This window comes from Micromys minutus (genome assembly GCF_963924665.1).
Source record: "Micromys minutus genome assembly, chromosome: 1".
NCBI classification, from domain to species: Eukaryota; Metazoa; Chordata; class Mammalia; order Rodentia; family Muridae; genus Micromys; species Micromys minutus.
In genome coordinates this window covers 177,747,926-177,767,715 of record NC_137969.1, presented here as the reverse complement: position 1 = coordinate 177,767,715, position 19,790 = coordinate 177,747,926, and the positions used below count along the sequence as shown (strand labels likewise).

General features: G+C 37.3%; 1 protein-coding gene and 1 pseudogene across 2 annotated transcripts in view; one reads left to right on the top strand and one right to left on the bottom strand.

Moving 5' to 3' along the window:
- LOC308419540 (actin, cytoplasmic 2-like) overlaps positions 1-19,790 on the top strand; it is a 1,056,985-nt pseudogene that overhangs the window by 533,954 nt on the left and 503,241 nt on the right. The window lies entirely within an intron of this gene.
- COG5 (component of oligomeric golgi complex 5) overlaps positions 1-19,790 on the bottom strand; it is a 301,631-nt gene that overhangs the window by 237,360 nt on the left and 44,481 nt on the right. The gene's annotated exons all lie outside the window — the stretch shown is intronic.

The following is a 19,790-nucleotide window of genomic DNA, read 5'->3' as shown; positions in this document are numbered from 1 at the left end:
AGAGAACCATTTCTGTCCCTATAGAAAAGCCTAACACAGACAGATGTTTCTAATTTTGGATACATAGCAACTTAGGTAAAATTTATACAACGTTTCTTCCCAGCCTTCAAAATACAGCAGATCTGTTTTCCAGTCTCCAGGAGATTAAATGTGATAAATTTTGTCACATTTCTGTTCCACCTACATGTAACTTAAGCATTTTTCTCTTAAATCCTCAATTCTTGTTAGAAAATGATTACTAATTGTAATTATAGGTTGTAATTATAGATTGCTATTTTCATAGCAAACAAGAATTTCTTACTTGTTATAATAATCTGGCAATGCATAGTAATATCAAAACTTAGCAACAACTTATTTAAAATAGGTAAATACCTGCTATATGTAACTGAATAGCTTGGCAATATGGCAATAATTATTCTGTATTTTAAATATTATATTCACTAAATGAAGTAACATACCTTTTAAATTTAAAGGCTTGTGTTAAACAACTCAATATATATCACTTTTTATACGAGAGTGAGATTCGTCTAATCAACTTTACTGACTAGCCTAGTCCCTGGGGAAAGGAGTGTGATACAGGAGCTTGAAATCACTAAGGTTTCTGGGAAGTTAAACTGACTCACTTCTGATTATAATACTAGAGTGTCAAAACTTGGCAAAGGCCCACTTTCCTTCTGCTTTATGAAATTTGAAAAATGCTGCAGTTTGAGAAATTGCAGCATAATCAAATAAAACTTATTTTTGAAACCTAAAATTAAGATTTAATGGTGTTAAGAATTTTTTTCGCTCAATAAATACATTTGGCCTACAATATATCCTAACATATTGATTACAACTTTTAATGAATTTTGTACTTGGACTTCCAAGCCTAAATTAAAATACTAACACCTAGATTTATAAAATCTTAATTTAAAAATCTAGATGATTTTAGAGTTTGTGTTATGAAAACCCTTTACTGTGCTTTTAGTATTTTTAATCATGAGGTTTATAAGCATTCTAAAGACTTTAGTATAGAAGCTAATTTCTGCCTTGTTAGCCTAATAGTTTTCAAGCATTCTGCCTTCTGAATTAGGGGAACAGCAAACATTGTAACTTTACCCTGTAGGCTGCTATTTGTTCATTGGGAATCAGTTACATCTACTGACTTACAACAAACAAACCTGTACCTGTCTACACCTCACGCAAAACCTTGGGATGTTTTCCTTGGAATGTCTTTTGCTTTGATGGTTTGGTTTTTGTTTTTGTTTTTTCCCTAGTAATTTTACCCCCAAGAGAATTCTTGCTAATTTTTCCTTGTATAATGAAAACTTTTTGCAAATGCAATAGAGGAGGGGGGAACTAGGTATGGACTGCTTTTCACAATTCTACTTTTATATCCATGTGTTTCCAATCTGTGCTTTCAGACATAGATATTAACATCTACAGTTAGTTGAGTCTGCTACTCCAACCATGAGTTGCATAAAGTTCAGAAATTTGTATCATCTTTTTTGTTTTGTTTGCCAATCTAGAAAATTTAGTACTCCACAGAAAAGATGTTCAAACCTATGGAGAAGTTTAATTCCTCACAATTATGAATTTTCAAAAGCTATGCTCTATATTTCACAATGTTAGTCATAGTCACATAAGTGGTCAGATTTTTCTATCTCAAGATTAAAAATAAAAACTACAGTAACAACTCATTTCTCCAGGTTTAAAAGTCAGACTTCTCCAGCTAGGCAGGTAAGGCTGGCAACAAGAGTTCGATTCCTGGAACTCACACAAAGGTAGGAGAAATAATTCCACAACGTTGCCCTCTGAACTCCAAACATATAGCTTGGTATTTGAGCATGTGTGCATGTACATACTCTAAATAAAAATATTTTTTAAAATCGTACTCAAGAATAAAAGTAAAATTTAAGAAAGCAGTTACTAGATTTTATTACACACAGTAATCTTGAGGCTATTTTTCAAGGTCAACAACATTTTTTAATTTTATTACATTTTGTGGTTATAGATTTAGGTTGTATAATTCAATTGGCCTGTAAATTTTTGCCATGCACAAGCATTTTGGTGGAGATGTAGACTTACAGAAAAAAAGTCATGAGCCACAGGAATGTAAGAATCAAAGATCAAAGTATACCTCAAGCATTGCTTCTCAGATTCCTGTAGTATTCTGGAATGCCTGTATCTATTTACTGACATAATTTAAAGATACGTCTAGTTCTAAGTACGAGTTTCATCTATTTCATATACACATATGTAATTATAAGGTAATTTATAGAATATTTTACTATGCCTGCATTTGAACTGAAAACATCACATTAGGTCAAGTGTAGAATATTCCCCATGTCCTGTCCAAAAAGTTTCAGATTGTAGAATTTTTGAGCTATCTTAAAAAATGTGAAAATACAAAGAGGAGGCAGACTACGTAAACATGATAAAAGACACGTAATATTTTAGGAGCCTGAAGAAAAAACAATTATATTGAATTTACTAAAATCATAACAACATACTACTGAGGAAAACTACTACAACATATTCCACAGGAAAAAAAGAAAGAAAAGGAAGGGAGGGAGGGAGGGAAGGAGAGAGGGAGGGAGGGAGGGAAGGAGGGAGGGAGGGAGGGAGGGAAGGAGGGAGAGAAGGAGGGAGGGAGGGAGGAAAGAAGGGAGGGAGGGAGGGAAGGAGGGAGGGAGGGAGGGAGGGAAGGAGGGAGGGAAGGAGAGAGGGAGGGAAGGAGGGAGGGAAGGAGGAAGCTGCTGTTTAGAAGAAATTTAACCTCGTGGGGAAAGTTGTTTAGGGAGTTACTGTGGACAGAAGGAGCACGGAAGCAAATAAGAACAAGCCTCCAGAACCCCAGCACCCTGGTAAGAGTGTGATATGCTCAGAACTGGCTGGCCAGGGCCACTGAGATGGCAGCTGCCCGGCAAAGTCAACAGCTGGGATGAGCAGTGACAGTCACAATCAACAGGTTTTACTGACTAAAAGACAGCTGGTGTTAAGAAAGTGAAGAATGAACCACAGCCACAAGGGAAACCACAAGAAACCAGATTATCCTGCAAACTGCAACTATTTAATTATGCACTGTAAAAGTACATGGGTAACAAGGCAAAACTAAGAATCTGAATGAGGAAAATTCAATAAAGTAAAAGGAATGTTATTCATAAATGTTTTCATTACCAGAAAACATTTAGACCGATGGGATTTGGGGGTTTTAGTTTTGATTTTGAAACAGAATCTCACTAATCCTGGCTGGTACATAATTAACCCTGCAAACCTGATGGCCTTAAGCTGAGAGAGATGTATATTTCTGTCTTCTAAATGTTGGGATCAAAGGCCAGACATCTAAACTGAAATTTCACAATTGATTTTTCTGAATTATCTACTTTATATACCATAGTTAGTTGAATGCGTCTTTCCACCAAGGCATCTTTTTGAATAGTTTTATATATACGTATACACACATAGACATATTTTTATGTAAACACACACACACACATATTTACCAAGGCCTTATTCTATCTATTCTTTACAAAGCCCTGCATTCCAGCATCACACTTGGTTTTACGTGTGATGGAGCATGCCTGAAAGCCCAGCACACAGCTGAGGGCGGGAGGATCATTCTTGGCTAAATACAGAGTTTGAGGCTAGCATGGACTACTTAAAACCCTTTCTCAAAATAAAATAAAATAACATACAATAACAATATAACAACATATATATAATAGAAAATAAAAGTTATCCATTGTTTTTACCCAAACAATTCATAAAGTCATATTGAAAATTGATCCAATTCATCATATACATATCCTCATTATTTGTTAGTGTCTGTATAAAATTGTTGTTGTTTCTAGATAGGGTCTCACTATGTAGCTCTGACTGTCCTGGGACTCACTATGTAGGCCAAGCTAACCTTGAACTCACAAAGGTCAATCTACCTCTACCTCTTATCTCCTAAGTACTAGAATTAAAAGCTAAGTCACCACATCTGGATCAAAAACATAATATTCTAAATTAAGATTTTTTTTAAAATATAGTATTGTTAGGAAATACTATTAAAGGCACACAGTTCAGTGGTTAAGAACATTTTTTATTCTTCCAAAGGACTCATTCTGCACATCAAAAAGCTCACAACTTCCTGTAACTCCAGGTCCAATGAATTCCACTTACTCCAGCATACATGTGGCATTCACTCACACACACACACACACACACACACACACACACAAAAGCACACACATGTACATACATATGTAATGACAAATCATTTTTAAAAAGATTTAAAATACTCAAAGATATTTGGCTCCTAGAGAAACAGATAGTATTGTGGGTTAGAGTTATCAAAGGAAAATTAATTCCAAACTGGCCTTTCTTCAAAAACCATTCAAATAATGAAAGAATCTCTAGCTCACTGGCTAGATATATTTAAAATATAAGTTGACACTGTACTATAAAAAGTACAATAACTAGTAGAATATTAAAGTAATTGAACATAATTGGAAAGAGTAGTATCGTGATTAGAAAGAAAGAGTGGGCTTGCTACTAATACAAAAGCTATTGCTGCCTACGGAATACTCGTTTTTACAACTGAGCAGAGTTCCGTAAACTATGATATGGTCCCCTTTCTCATAAAGTGAAGATAAATGAAAGTGTCTCTACCATTCTTGACACACAACTTTTACAGGCCCCAGTAAGCTGTATTCTTGGCTTTCAAACATGACAGCTTTGTACTTCCACCAGCAGGTGGTAAAAGGAGCTGTCACTCATGTCACTGCCACCAATATCAAGACTACCACTATCAAACCCTGAAGCATCACTAAGATTAGAGCAGGCTGCGGCTGTCTGGGAGCAAGGTCATTGTCCTCACCCTGCTCCCATGAAAACAATGTGTCACTTCCTGAGAGGCACTCCCAGGGCAGACTGCAAAGCCTATCTACCAAGTTTTCCAGTGAAAACAAGTAACAGCACAAGACAGAGCAATAACTTTACAAAGAAATTACTTTCCCTTTAGAGTTATAGACAATAATTTTCATAAATAGAAATTTTTATTTAATATAAAAGTTTTCATGTTAATGCTGACAAAATGCAGGCTCTAGCAACACTAAACAGACTGTAGGAGTAAGAAATATATACGTTAATGCAGAGAAAAAGACAATACATCAGCAAATCATTCATGGCTCCATGTCACAGTCTATAGATGGACTATTTTTATTGGTATACAATATTACATGTTGACTGAATAGAGAAGATTACTGTATTATTCATGCCACAGGGCCAGCTGAAATGGAGACACTAGCCAAGAGTGATGGTGTACATGTTTAGTTCCAATACACAAGACAGCAGAGACAGGCAGATTTCTATGAGTTATGTCATCCTGATGTATTCTAGACCAGCCAGTACTATATGGTGGGACCATATCTCAGAGAGAGAGAGAGAGAGAGAGAGAGAGAGAGAGAGAGAGGGAGGGAGGGAGGGAGGGAGGAAGGGAGGGGTAGAGAGGGAAAGATAAATTTACCTACTCCATACGTTAATGGATTTTTCCCATGTTTCTTAATTTTGTTATAGAACAAAATGTTAGTAAACTATAGCTACCTTACTATACAAAGCTGTCTTACCTACATATACTATAATAAGTTGATTATAAAAATGAAAACTTTTATAATGTCTTCCCCAAAAGAGTGCTTGACACACAAATTCATCAGCAAATACTAGAGGACTTAAAAGTAAACATTTTTAGTTTGTAATCATACTCCTGTATCATGCTTAAAATAGTACTCAAAATATAGTTAGCCTATATCAGAATCCTCCACAATGCTGGTTTAAAATGCCTACTCCTCCTGGATCAGAAAAATAAAAGGTACTTGCCGCTACCCTAAAGACCTAAGTTCACTACCCAGGACCTACATAAAGGAAAGAGAGAACCAACCTACACAAGTTATCTTCTACCTCTCTAGAGCTGTGCCTTCACACACACACACACACACACACACACACACACACACACACACACACACACACACACACACACAAAATGGCAACTTTTGGGGCCCTTCTGATTTTCTCAATTAAGATCTCAAGGTTTTAACACTGAAAAGTTCATTTTACTTGCAAGTTACCTGATTGTTCGAGTTTCTCATCAGCTGAAGTCTGAGCTGAGCCACTGCAAAGGCTGGGGAAGAATGATCACTGATATGAGGGTCAGCCTGAGTAACAACAGAAACCATCTCAAAGAAGTGGAGGAGGGGATCACTAATTTGATTATCAAAGGACAAAAGGTTCTGGGTATTCAGGTTTCTAATAAAGGAGAGAGAAGTTATAGATGCAACTCACTCTGAATTCAACTCTATAAAAACTGCCTTCTTAAAGGAAAAATGAAACTAATCTTAACTACTTAATCATACATATTATAATCAATCAACCAAGGAATTAGCTTCCTAAGGACATAAATTGTTTTATAAATAAATTTTTGATAAAACATTTCCATTAAAAAAAAACATACATTCATTAAACATGATAGCACAAGTTTGCATCCCAGCTAGAAGGCTGAGCTGAAAAGGGCTCAATGAGCTGAAGAAGGCTCTTAAGTTCAAACACTCATAGCCTGATTGGGTAGTGAGATCCTGTCTCAAAAGAAAAAAAAGCTCGATGATATGGCTCAGCTGTTGCCTATCAAAGTGTGTAGGGGTGTGTGTGTGTGTGTGTGTGTGTGTGTGTGTGCATGTATTTGTGTATCTGTACACTCTAAGAATATAAAATGGTACAACTATGAAACATGAGTATATATATATACACACACACATACACATGTGTGTATTTATATCATGATATATAATATATACCACTTAGCCAAAACAGTTAATTATAAAATCTCATGATCACTGTCTATAATTAAATTGTTATTCTGATGATTAAGTACTCTTCTTGAATATTTTCCCTCTTTTAACACAGAACTACTAAAATTCAATACTGAACACAATAGATAATAATGATCTCTACATTCAAGAAAGGGGTGGGAAGAATGGCTGGAGCCATGGTGTGTGTGTGTGTGTGTGTGTGTGTGTGTGTGTGTGTGTGTGTATGTATATCAAACACTCATACAACATAAAAAATGGATTTTAAAATATAACAAAAAGCAGCCTCCCATTCATAAAACCATGGGTAAGTCTGGCTTAATTCAAGAATAAATTTTAAAATATTACAGCAGAAAACCTGGGGTAACTTGCTTGACATTAGTCAAGCAAGAAGAATGGTATCTCCATCTGAATAAAAATATATGTTTCTAAAATTAAATAAAGTCCCCGGGCCATGTCCTTCCTCCCCATCCCTTACTTCCCAACCTTCAAATACTTACTACTTAAGAGGACTATACAGAGTGACTGGCCTTAAGAAGTATCACCCAGACATCTTCCCTCTCGAAACATGGAAGCAAATGAATAACAAGGATATTGTTAAATGTGAACGAGATGTGAAAAAGCACCTGACTCGGGGAGGGACCATCCAGAAAGCTAATCTACCTTTGCACAGAATGGGCTGGAAAGAATTTTTGAAATGACAAGCAAAAGAATTCAACTTTCATTAACTAACTTTAACATTCTTCTTGCCTAAAATTGACAATTCTTATTAAGACATCTGTACCTGAGATTGAATGAGTTTTTAGCATATGAAATGCTGTTTCTTTTAGATATAATGATCTATCAAAAACCATCTGTACCAACAAAAATGTTCACTTGTTTCACAGTACACGTTTTTAAACTACGTAAATGTTTCAGAGCTTACTCAGTAACACACGCCACAGGACCCAGTCTATAGAACCCCTAACTACCCACGGTTGCCAAATAACAGGGATCATCAGGCCGTGGCCTCGTTACTGCTGTGTACTGAAAGTGCTCATAAAACCAATCCACAAACCATAAATTCTAGCAATATATGCAAATCTATTATCTAATAAGCACTAAATTAAAAGAGAGAGAGAGAGAGAGAGAGAGAGAGAGAGAGAGAGAGAGAGAGAGAGAGAGAGAGAGAGAGAAGCGCTTTAAAGGCCCACAATGATATCACTCAGCCCTCAAACCAAATCTAAACATTGCATAAAACAATTTCTATGTGCTTACAAAAGTGGCAGAGATAAAACAAGTATGCTAACATGTGTATCACAAGGCAAAAAATAATAAAACTACAAGAAATTTAATTTAATTTTAAAAGAGCAATGGTGCCCAAAGGAAAAGGAGCACATGTGCCCCAAGAAGCTGCAGAAAAAAACTGGCACTTGAATTTTTAATGAGAATGAGACTGGCTTGTGAAATCAGGGCAAGTGGAGCATGGTAGACACAAATCAACATGAACAAGTTCATGAAGCAAGCTTTACATTAGGGACTAGTCTGTATGAGTGATACCCACACTGAATATGAACACAAAGAAAAGCCAGGAAACTGGGTTATTAACTCATTTGTTACACACACAAAATGTAATTGTTTTTATTTTCTTAAACGTTTTGCTGTCTTTGTATTTTTAAGACTTCAGATATTGATGCAGACAATTCTTTTTCATAAATATTTCTAATGACTGCATTTTGCTTTTAATCTAGAGTCTGTCCACCTGGTGAGAATTTTTCTGATCTAGTCACATCTGTTACTCTGGATATTGTTCAAGGATTTCTTTCCTAGTGTTTCTCCCATCTGTCAACCCTAAGTATTCTAAAATTATCTAAATCATCATAAAATATTTAATTGCCAAAGAATAGGTATCAATGAAGGGTGTTTTAATAGCATCCTTGACACTTGGAGTTTAATATTTATTTTTCTTGATTCTTAATAAAGTTTATAAGGGTGATCAGATGTTCCTATATGTACAACATAGATTCAGATAGCAAAGTCTCATTCATAGCAGAGGTATTTTTATTATTATTTTACATTTGATATTAGTTCTTTGAGAGTTTTAAGCTTAATACAATCTGCTTTGATCATATTCACATACCCCCAACTCTTCCCAGATCAACCCCCCTGGGTCCCTATCTAATTAACTTTATGTCCTTAAAAACTAAACAAGCAAAAAACCTTTAGGAACGATTCAGCCCTAAGTCCAGTGAACATCTTCCTAAATCTAAATACATGTGAGGGAGACTAAACAAGTTATTTTCTCTCTCCCTCCCCCCGCAACCCCCTCTCTCTCTCTTACTGTATTTACCTCAGTATCTAGGCTGCTTTGATAGGAGGTTAGCAATCTCACTAATTTTTCATTTTTTCTTCCTCAAGTGCAATTTCACTAACTTTCTCATCCTAATTATACTATTTATACCTACATTTTACTGAAACAAAATACAATGTACTATTTAACAGAAAATCATAGAAAGCCAGATATAATGGACATGCCTATAGGTCCTCAACTAGGGGAGTAGAGGCAAGAGAATAAGAAGTTCAGGGCCAGCCAATAAGACATCTGTCTCAAAAACAAAGTAAGCAAACGCAAACATAAAACAAAGAAGTGAAAGAGGAAGAAGAAAAAGAAGGAGGAAAATGAGAAAAGAGATGTTGCAGTAAAGGTTCTATATTTTCAAATGTAGAGTCAGATTATCTCACAAGTTACATAAGACATTTCAAAAACACATTTACAAATATGTGTGTGTGTGTGTATGATTTTCAACTTAGAAACTATAATACATGAAGAAATCTAACTACAAATAGTATGTGAAAAATGACAAAAATACAATAGCAAACTCAATCCCAAGATTTGAACGAGAAAGTCCAATTAAAATTTTAAAAACGCAAACAGATAAGACTTATAAAATGATAGGCATTTCCAACCTAGAAGGAATGAGTTATTCACAAAATAACTGAGGCATGAAACATTCAAGTTAAACGCTTATTCATTCCTAGAGTCAATAAATTTACGGCTCCAGGAAGCAAGGGCTCTGCTTGTTACCTCTTCTAGGTAACAGTAAGTGGTACTGCTTGGAATGTAATGTGGTTGCTATGTGAACAAGCTATACCCAAATAACTTATGCATGGATAAAAATGAAGACATAAAAATATCCAAAGATATCGAGGTGAATACATTTTAAATACTGTAGTAAGAAGCCAATAGTTAAACAAGTAACATGTATAATTAAAAATAAATAGATAAAACATTAAAATATAAAATTAGAAAATGTCTATCACAGATAAGGCTGCCATGAGCATAATGGAACACGCGTCCCTGTGGTATGGCGAGGCATCTTCTGGGTCTGTGCCCAAGAATGGTACAGCTGGATCTTCAGGTAGATCTATTTCTAATTATCAGGAGAACCTCCAGATTGATTTCCAAACAAGATATCTCACAATGGAAGAATGGATACAGAAAATGTGGTTTGAATACTATTTAGCTATTAAGAACGAGGACATCGTGAGTTTTGCAGGCAAATGGATGGAACTACAAAATACCATCCTAAGTGGAGTAACTCAGACTCAAAAGGACATGTATGATATGTACACAAGAATAAGTAGATATTATCCAAAACAGTACAGAACACCTAGGATACAATCCACGGAACTCAAGAAGGTTAACACGAAGAAGGGACCAAGTGAGGATGTTGCAATTCCACTGCAAAGGGAGAATAAAGTAATCACAGGAGGTAGAGGGAAGGACGGAGAAGAGTGGGAGAGGGGAGGGGGGAATCAGGTATGGTGGAGGGGAAGAGAAGCCCTCATTACTTCTTAAAAGTCCCGACTCCCAGCACTGCCACAAAGGCCTCAAACTTCAACATGAGGTGTGAGAAGACAAACCACATTTAAGTCAGTGCACTAGCAACTGCAATAAGGACACATGTGAACTCATATAAAAACATGTCCAATATGCAAAGCCTCAAATGCTGTGTATGACAGGTAGATAGTTTGTTGGTAACCAAAATAACTGAAGTAGGAAAAATGTAAGTTTTGCAGTGTTTAGAAACAAATATATAAATCAAGTTTCTAGATTTCACAGAATATCATTATTTTATAATTAAAAAGGTTTAGAGGAAATATCAGTAGGGCCAGCATGGTGACTCACTAGATAATAAGACTTACACACACAAACACACCAGCAGAGATAAATACCTTTTAAAGCATAATACTCTATAGGAAAAAATAGTTAAAGAAAACACAAGTAGCATCTATGAACTGGGCATCAATTATAACTTTTAAGTGGTAATGATCATAATTTCCTCTGGCAAACCTACTGCACTCAAACTTACAGAATTCCCACATTCATGTATATTATTGATATATTCTTCTGTATCACAAAACACGAGTTGTAAAACTCCAGAAAAAATAGTTTTACTTTTAGTAAATAAAGACAATGCATATAAAGTGAGTAAGTAAGGTCAAATTATCACCTTAAAAATTCATATATTTGAGAATAGATAGAAAGAACTTCAATGGTATAACTAAGGACTACTAATTTCTAAAAAGATATTCCTCAAGCATTCTTCCTCCACCTTAGTTTTTGTGATAAGAGTCTTAATGAACCTGAAACTTACTAGTTGGTTACACTGCCTGACCAGGAAGATCAAGGGATGCTCTATCTCTGGCACCCTGGCACTGGAATCACAGGCCCATGCTGCCTCACCCTGATTTTTACACTGGTGCTGGGGATCTAAATACTCATACTGGTGTGACAAACACCTTACTGATTGAGCCTTCATTCCTATCCTCAAGATTTACACATTCTCAATTTTCTTTTAAAATGGGCTTTTGGGAGGTTGGGAAGATGGCTCAGTGGCTAAAAGTACTGGCTGCTTGCTCTTCCAGAGGACACAAAAGGGGGTTACCAACCACCCGCAACTACAGTTCCAGGGGCTCCAATACCCTCTTCGGGCCTCCATGAGCATTGTACATGAAGGCAAAACACCCATGCACATTTTTAAGTAAAATACATAAAAAATACATAGAACAGTTTCTCAAACAAAACCTAAATTTACAAAAAAGACAAAAATCCAACTAATTTCAATTAAGCAGATTAGGACACAAGTTAGATAGCTCACCATTGTCTTTATCCAAATCACAAGATTTCTTCAGAATATGTACTAAGCAAAGACAATTTTTGAACTATTGGTCTCTATGGGAAACTCACTGCAATGAAATTTTGATGCAATATATTCTTATTTCCATTAGGCTCTGGGCTTAGTCCCCAGCACCACAAAATGTGTGTCCTCTTTCGTTCCTGGCTCTCAGTTGAGAACAGGATCCAACTTCTATTACACGAATCTAATGAGTCACAGTCCTTTCTTTTACCTTCAACTCCACCAACAGCAGAACCCCCACATTTATGCTTTACTTTCCTGTCTTCGTTACCCATCCTCTGACCCAGTTTTTGCCTTCCTCTTCCATTTTTTTAAGAAGTTACTGGCTGACAGTGAAACAATGATAACCTAGAATGACTAGATTTTCAAGACCTGTATCTTAGACAAAATCCTTTTTGCCATTCAAAGAAACATGTTCACAGTGTCTATGAATTAGGGGCATGGGCATCTTTAAGTGGACCATTATGATGCCTGGAGCAGTCTTTATTAAATTCAGTTCACCTAGGGCCAGAAATCACAGACTTCGCTCATCTGAAGTCGGAAATCAAAGCAGAGTGTGACACCATGGCTATGACATGACGTCTGATACGGCTATGAATTTATGAGACCCCACTGCTGCAGTGTTGGTCAGCTATGAATTTATGAGATCCCAGTGCTGCAGTGTTGGTCAGTTATGAATTTATGAGATCCCAGTGCTGCAGTGTTGGTCAGCTATGAATTTATGAGACCCCACTGCTGCAGTGTTGGTCGGTTATGAATTTATGAGACCCCACTGCTGCAGTGTTGATCAGTTATGAATTTATGAGACCCCACTGCTGCAGTGTTGGTCGGCTATGGATTTATGAGACCCCACTGCTGCAGTGTTGGTCGGTTATGAATTTATGAGATCCCAGTGCTGCAGTGTTGGTCGGTTATGAATTTATGAGACCCCACTGCTGCAGTGTTGGCAGGCAAAGACCTTCAGGAGTGCGTTTTCTCTTCTACCATGTGAGAACAGATTTCCCCTTAAGCCCTGCCCCTTCTTTTTCAGGCAGATATAGCAAGAAGGAACTCAAGAGAACACAGTGTTTCCAAATTGAATTTACCTGCCTCCAGAATGATAGAGAATATATTTCTGTTCTTTATAACTTATCCAAGCAGCAATACTGCTTAATACACCACACTGGCATAACATTGGGATCAAAGCATCCAGTTTATCTGTGCAGCAACCATACCATGGCACTGCTATCAGTAAAGTCAATTATCTAAATAAGTATTACCCAGCAAAGTCTTGATTTTGTGTAAGAAAGAATACTAACCTATCTTTAATGGAGGCTGAATAAACTTCATGTAAAACAGCACTTTTTAACTCTAGACTCTTCTCACTTTGCTTTACTACTTCAAAGTCCCACAAATATTAATTATGAAACGGTTTACCAAACATTCAAGCCATGCTGGAAGATCCCCGACCTGGATAAGACCTGGGAAACAGCAATTTCATGTAACAGAAATAAAAGCAAATTTACTCAAATGATCACAAGACAAAAATAAATTACATAGAGCTAGAATGCTCTAGAATCATATTAATCCACTTAAGATAGTAGGAAGGCACCTTCACATTAGTTTTGTCAAAGGGAAAAAAATAACTTTCAATGGACACAGTGTCTCTACAGCTCTTCTAAGTGTCTCAGAAAAATTATTAAATTGAAAAAAGTGGCCACATGAAATTGATGTCAGTCTTTAAACAAAGTTTTCAAAGACTATCTTTTCAAAATAAAATAATGTTTAATAGTTATAAATCCCAAAAGTTAAGTACAAATAAAATATCCAGGTACCTTTACTGTCTTATATTTAACGAATATAAAACATTCTCATTATATTCGGTATTACATGGGAAGAGACAGATTATATATGTGCCGTTTCCATTTAACAATTACTTCTAGTTGTATTTCAAAGACAAAGCAGGCATTTTAACCTATATAAATCACCCTGAAAGTAATTCAAATTTACAACGCTTAGTTTACAGAATGGAAGTGCACATGAGAAACAGATAAAGACAAATTAACTTAGCTGGGTCTCTAATGGCCCAGCAAACTAATCAGGCACAGTACCCTGCAGATAAGCGCTAACCTAGATAAAGCACTTTTAAAAACATATTATCTGATATCAATATTACAAAGCTAAGGTAATTAAGCAGAATAATACTTGCAAAACACAGACATTTATTTCAATGAGACAGAAGACAGCCCAATAAATCCACACATGAGCAAGTAAATGACTTTCATAAGTAACCCCTGACATTAAATGAGATACTAAGAACTTGTTTTAGTTTATGACTGTAAATACTAGAAAGTCCAAAAAACAGGCATCAATAACTACCCTCCTGAACTGAAGATAGAAACACAGAAACCCAAGTGGGTGTCTTCAAAAAAATGCAACACGCTAACTAACCCAGCTCCCTAGAAAAACATGTCTTTCTTAATCCTCACAAAATAACCCAATTATCTGATAAAGAACCTCCCTCCCAAGAGATGCCACAACAGCAACCAAATTTCCACAGAGCCCAGCAAAGGTCAGTAAATAAACTGTTACATCATTTAGTATAAATTCGTACACTTTGTTAACAGATTTGAAATGGAAGACTCCACACCATACATGAAAGTAACAATCCTATCTAGGTAATGTTCTCTCCTAGAGTGGATAGTCAGAAATAGAACTGACAGTTTCAGCCATTTTTCTCAAGAAACAGATCTGCATAACCCTAAAGAGTTAAAGAAATAGGCAGAGCCTGGCCCATCTGCCACCCAGTACGGAGGCTCGTAGAGGCTGAGCAACTGGCGGGTGAAAGACCTGGGCTGCCGGGGAGCAGAGAGATCTCTGCGGAGTGCACACGGAAAGGGCACACCCTACCTTGCCCTGCCCTGCCTTGCCCGATCCAGCGATTGGGAACAGAAAATTAGAACTTCTGTTTCCACCCGGAGGTGACTTCAGGACGCAGAGCGGAGCCTGGCCCATCTACCACCCGGAACGGTGACTCATAGAGGCTGAGCAACTGGTGAGTGGGAGACCTAGGCTGCAGGGGAGCAGAGAGATCTCTGCAAAGTGCACACGGAAAGTGCACACCCTACCTTGCCCTGCCCTGCCTTGCCCGATCCAGCGATTGGGAACAGAAAATTAGAACTTCTGTTTCCACCCGGAGGCGAATTCAGGACGCAGAGCGGAGCCTGGCCCATCTGCCACCCAGAACGAAGGCTCGTAGAGGCTGAGCAACTGGTGGGTGGGAGAACTGGGCTGCCAGGGAGCAGAGAGATCTCTGCGGAGTGCACACGGAAAGTGCACCCCCTGCCTTGCCTTACCCTGCCGTGCCTGATCCAGCAACCAGAAACAGAACTTTGGAACTTCTGCTCACACCCGACGACTCTGAGGCATAAAACAGGGCTTGGCCCATCTGACACCTGGACCAGTGGAGAACCAGGGACACAGACCAGATACAAGGGAAAGGCAAGAACATATCACTGAGAACAAAATGGCAAGAGGAAAGAGAAAAAGTATATCCCAAGAAAACCAAGACAATCTAGCAACACCAGAACCCAGCTCTCCCAAAACAGCAAACATTGGAATTCCAAACACTCCAGAAATAAAAGACACAGACCTGAAATCATACCTCAAGATGCTGATAGAGATACTTAAACAAGAAAGGGAGGAAAAGCAAAAAGATTCAGAAGCTTTTAAAGAAGAAACAAGAAAAACACTCAAAGAACTAGAGGAAAATAGAACCAAAGAAATAAAGGAATGGAAGAGGGAAATTAAAACAGAAATTGACACAATAAAGAAAACACTAAAAGAGATAACCCTAGAGTCAGAACACCAAAAAAAGAAATCAGGAGTCACAGAAGCAAGCATTTCCAATAGATTACAAGAGATCGAAGAGAGAATCTCAGGGGCAGAAGACAACTTTGCAAACATAGACAAAACAGCCAGAGAAGATGCAAAAAACAAAAAGCTCCTAACCCAAAATGTCCAGGAAATCCAAGACACAATGAGAAGACCGAACCTAAGGATAATAGGAATAGAAGAGGGAGAAGAGTATCAACTAAGAGGCACAGTAAATATCTTCAACAAAATCATAGAAGAAAACTTCCCTACCCTCAAGAATGAGATGACCACAAGCATAAAAGAAGCCTTCAGAACTCCAAATAGGTTGGACCAGAAAAGAAATACCTCCCGACACATAATAGTAAAAACATCAAGTGCCCAAAGTAAAGAAAGAATACTAAAAGCAGTAAGGGAAAAGGGTCAGGTAACATATAAAGGCAGACCAATCAGACTCACACCTGATTTCTCAACAGAGACTATGAAAGCTAGAAGAGCCTGGACAGACATCATGCACTCCTTAAGAGAGCACAAGTGCCAGCCCAAGCTGCTATACCCAGCAAAACTATCAATCACCATCGATGGAGAGACGAAGATATTTCAAGACAAATCAAAATTCACAAAATATCTGACCACAAACCCAGCACTACAACGAATTATAGGTGGAAAACCCAATACAATGAGGGAAAATACAGCCTAGTAAAAACAAGAAAACTCCTAAACAAGAAAACTAAAAGAAGAAAAAAACACAGACACAACTCAACCCAAAAAAGCAATAATGGCAGGAAACAGAAACAACTATTCCTTGATATCTATTAACATAAATGGTCTCAACTCCCCAATAAAGAGACATAGACTATCAGACTGGATACATAAACAAAATCCAGCCTTTTGCTGCATACAGGAAACTCATCTCAGAGACAGAGACAGACACTATCTCAGAGTAAAAGGGTGGGAAAAAAACTTCCAAGCAAACAGCTCCAAGAAGCAAGCTGGAGTGGCTATTCTAATATCGAATAAAGTAAATTTCCAACCAAAAGTTATCAAAAAAGATAAGGAAGATAACTTTTTACTCAATACCGGGGAAATCTGTCAGGAGGAACTCTCAATCCTTAACATATATGCTCCAAATAAAAAATCACCCACATTCATAAAAGAAAGCCTACTAAAGCTCAAAAAATACATTTCACCCCACACAATAATAGTGGGAGACTTTAATACCCCACTCTCACCAATGGACAGATCAGGGAAACAGAAACTGAACAAGGACACTGCAAAACTAGCAGAGACTTTGAACCAACTAGAATTAATAGATATATACAGAACATACTATCCTAAAGTAAAAGAATACACCTTCTTCTCACCACCCCATGGCACCTTCTCGAAAATTGACCACATAATTGGACACAGAATGAGCCTTCGTCGATATAAGAAGATTGAAATACTCCCATGCATCCTCTCAGATCACCATGGTCTACAGCTGGTCTTTAACAACAAAAATGACAACAAAAAGGCCACATACACACGGAAACTAAACAACGCTCTGTTAAAGGATAGCAGGGTCAAAAAAGAAATAAAGAAAGAAATTAAAGATTTTCTAGAATTCAACAAAAACAAAAACGCAACATACCCAAACCAATGGGATGCAATGAAAGCAGTATTGAGAGGAAAACTCATAGCCCTAAGTGCTTCCAAAAAGAAACTGAAGAAAGCTCACATCAGCAACCTGACAGCACAGCTAAAAGCCCTAGAACAAAAGGAAGCAGATATACCCAAAAAGAGTAGACGGCAAGAAATAATCAAAATTAGGGCAGAAATAGACCAAATAGAAACAAAAAGAAGCATTGAAAAAATCAACAAAACCAAGAGTTGGTTCTTTGAGAAAATCAACAAGATTGATAAACCCCTAGCCAGACTAACTAGAGGGCAAAGAGAGAGTATCCACATTAACAAAATCAGAAAGAAAAGTGGCGACATAACAACTGAAACTGAGGAAATTCAAGAAATCATCAGATCCTATTACATAAAACTATACTCCACAAAGCTGGAAAATCTGGAGGATATGGACAAATTCCTAGACAGATACAAGGTCCCAAAGTTAAACCAGGACCAAGTAAACCATCTAAATAATCCCATAACACCTAAAGAAATAGAAGAAGTCATCAAAAGCTTCCCAACCAAAAAAAGCCCAGGTCCAGACGGGTTGAGTGCAGAATTTTATCAGACATTTATTGCGTATATAACACCAATACTCTCCAAACTATTCCAAAAGATAGAATCAGATGTAATACTACCTAACTCAATTTTTGAAGCTACAATAACCCTCGTACCTAAACAACACAAAGACCCTACAAAGAAAGAGAACTTCAGACCAATCTCACTTATGAACATTGATGCAAAAATACTCAACAAAATCCTTGCAAACTGAATCCAAGAACACATCAAAACGATCATTCATCATGACCAAGTAGGCTTCATCCCTGGGATGCAGGGATGGTTTAACATATGGAAATCCATCAACGTAATCCACCATATAAACAAACTCAAAGACCAAAATCACACGGTCATCTCACTAGACGCTGAGAAAGCATTAGACAAAATCCAACACCTCTTCATGTTAAAAGTCCTGGAAAGAACAGGAATCCAAGGCCCATACTTAAACATAATAAAAGCAATATACAGCAAACCAACAGCCAACATCAAACTTAATGGCGAGAAACTTGAAGCAATCCCACTAAAATCAGGGACTCGACAAGGCTGCCCACTCTCCCCCTACCTATTCAACTTAGTACTGGAAGTCCTGGCTGGAGCAATTAGACAGCAAAAGGAGATCAAGGGGATACAAATCGGAAAGGAAGAAATAAAAACATCACTCTTTGCCGATGACATGATAGTGTACTTGAGTGACCCCAAAAATTCCACCAGAGAACTCCTACAGCTGATAAACAAGTTCAGCAAAGTGGCCAGATACAAAATTAACTCAAACAAATCAGTAGCCTTCCTATACTCAAAGGACAAACATGTGGAGAAAGAAATTAGGGAAAAGGTACCCTTCACAATTGTTACAAAAACTATGAAATACCTTGGTCTGACTCTAACTAAGGAAGTGAAGGACCTGTATGAAGAGAACTTCAAACCTCTAAAGAAAGAAATTGAGGAGGATCTCAGAAAATGGAAAGATCTTCCATGCTCATGGATTGGAAAAATCAACATCTTAAAAATGGCCATCCTACCAAAAGGAATCTACAGATTCAATGCAATCCCCATCAAAATTCCAACCCAGTTCTTCATGGAATTGGAAAGATCAATGTGCAATTTCATATGGAATAACAAAAGACCTAGAATAGCTAAATCCATCCTCAACAACAAAAAAACATCTGCGGGAATCACTATCCCTGACCTCAAGCTATATTACAAGGCAATTGTGCTGTAAACTGCATGGTACTGGTACAGAAATAGGCAGGTGGATCAATGGAATAGAATAGAAGATCCAGAAATGAGCCCTCATGTATATGGTCACCTGATTTTTGACAAAGGAGCAGTAAACATTCAATGGAAAAAGGACAGCCTATTCAACAAATGGTGCTGGTCCAACTGGCACTCAACATGCAAAAGAATGAAAATAGACCCGTTCTTATCTCCTTGTACAAAGCTCAAGTGTAAGTGGATTAAAGATCTCCACATTAAACCAGATACACTGAAACTATTAGATGAGAAAGTAGGGAAAACCTTAGAACACATAGGCACAGGAGAAAATTTCCTGAACAAAACACCAATGGCTCAAGCTCTAAGGTCAAAGATTAACAAATGGGACTTAATGAGATTGCAAAGTTTCTGTAAGGCTAAGGACATCGTCAAGAAAACAAAACGGCAACCAACAGAATGGGAAAAGATCTTTACCAACACCACATCAGATAGAGGCCTAATA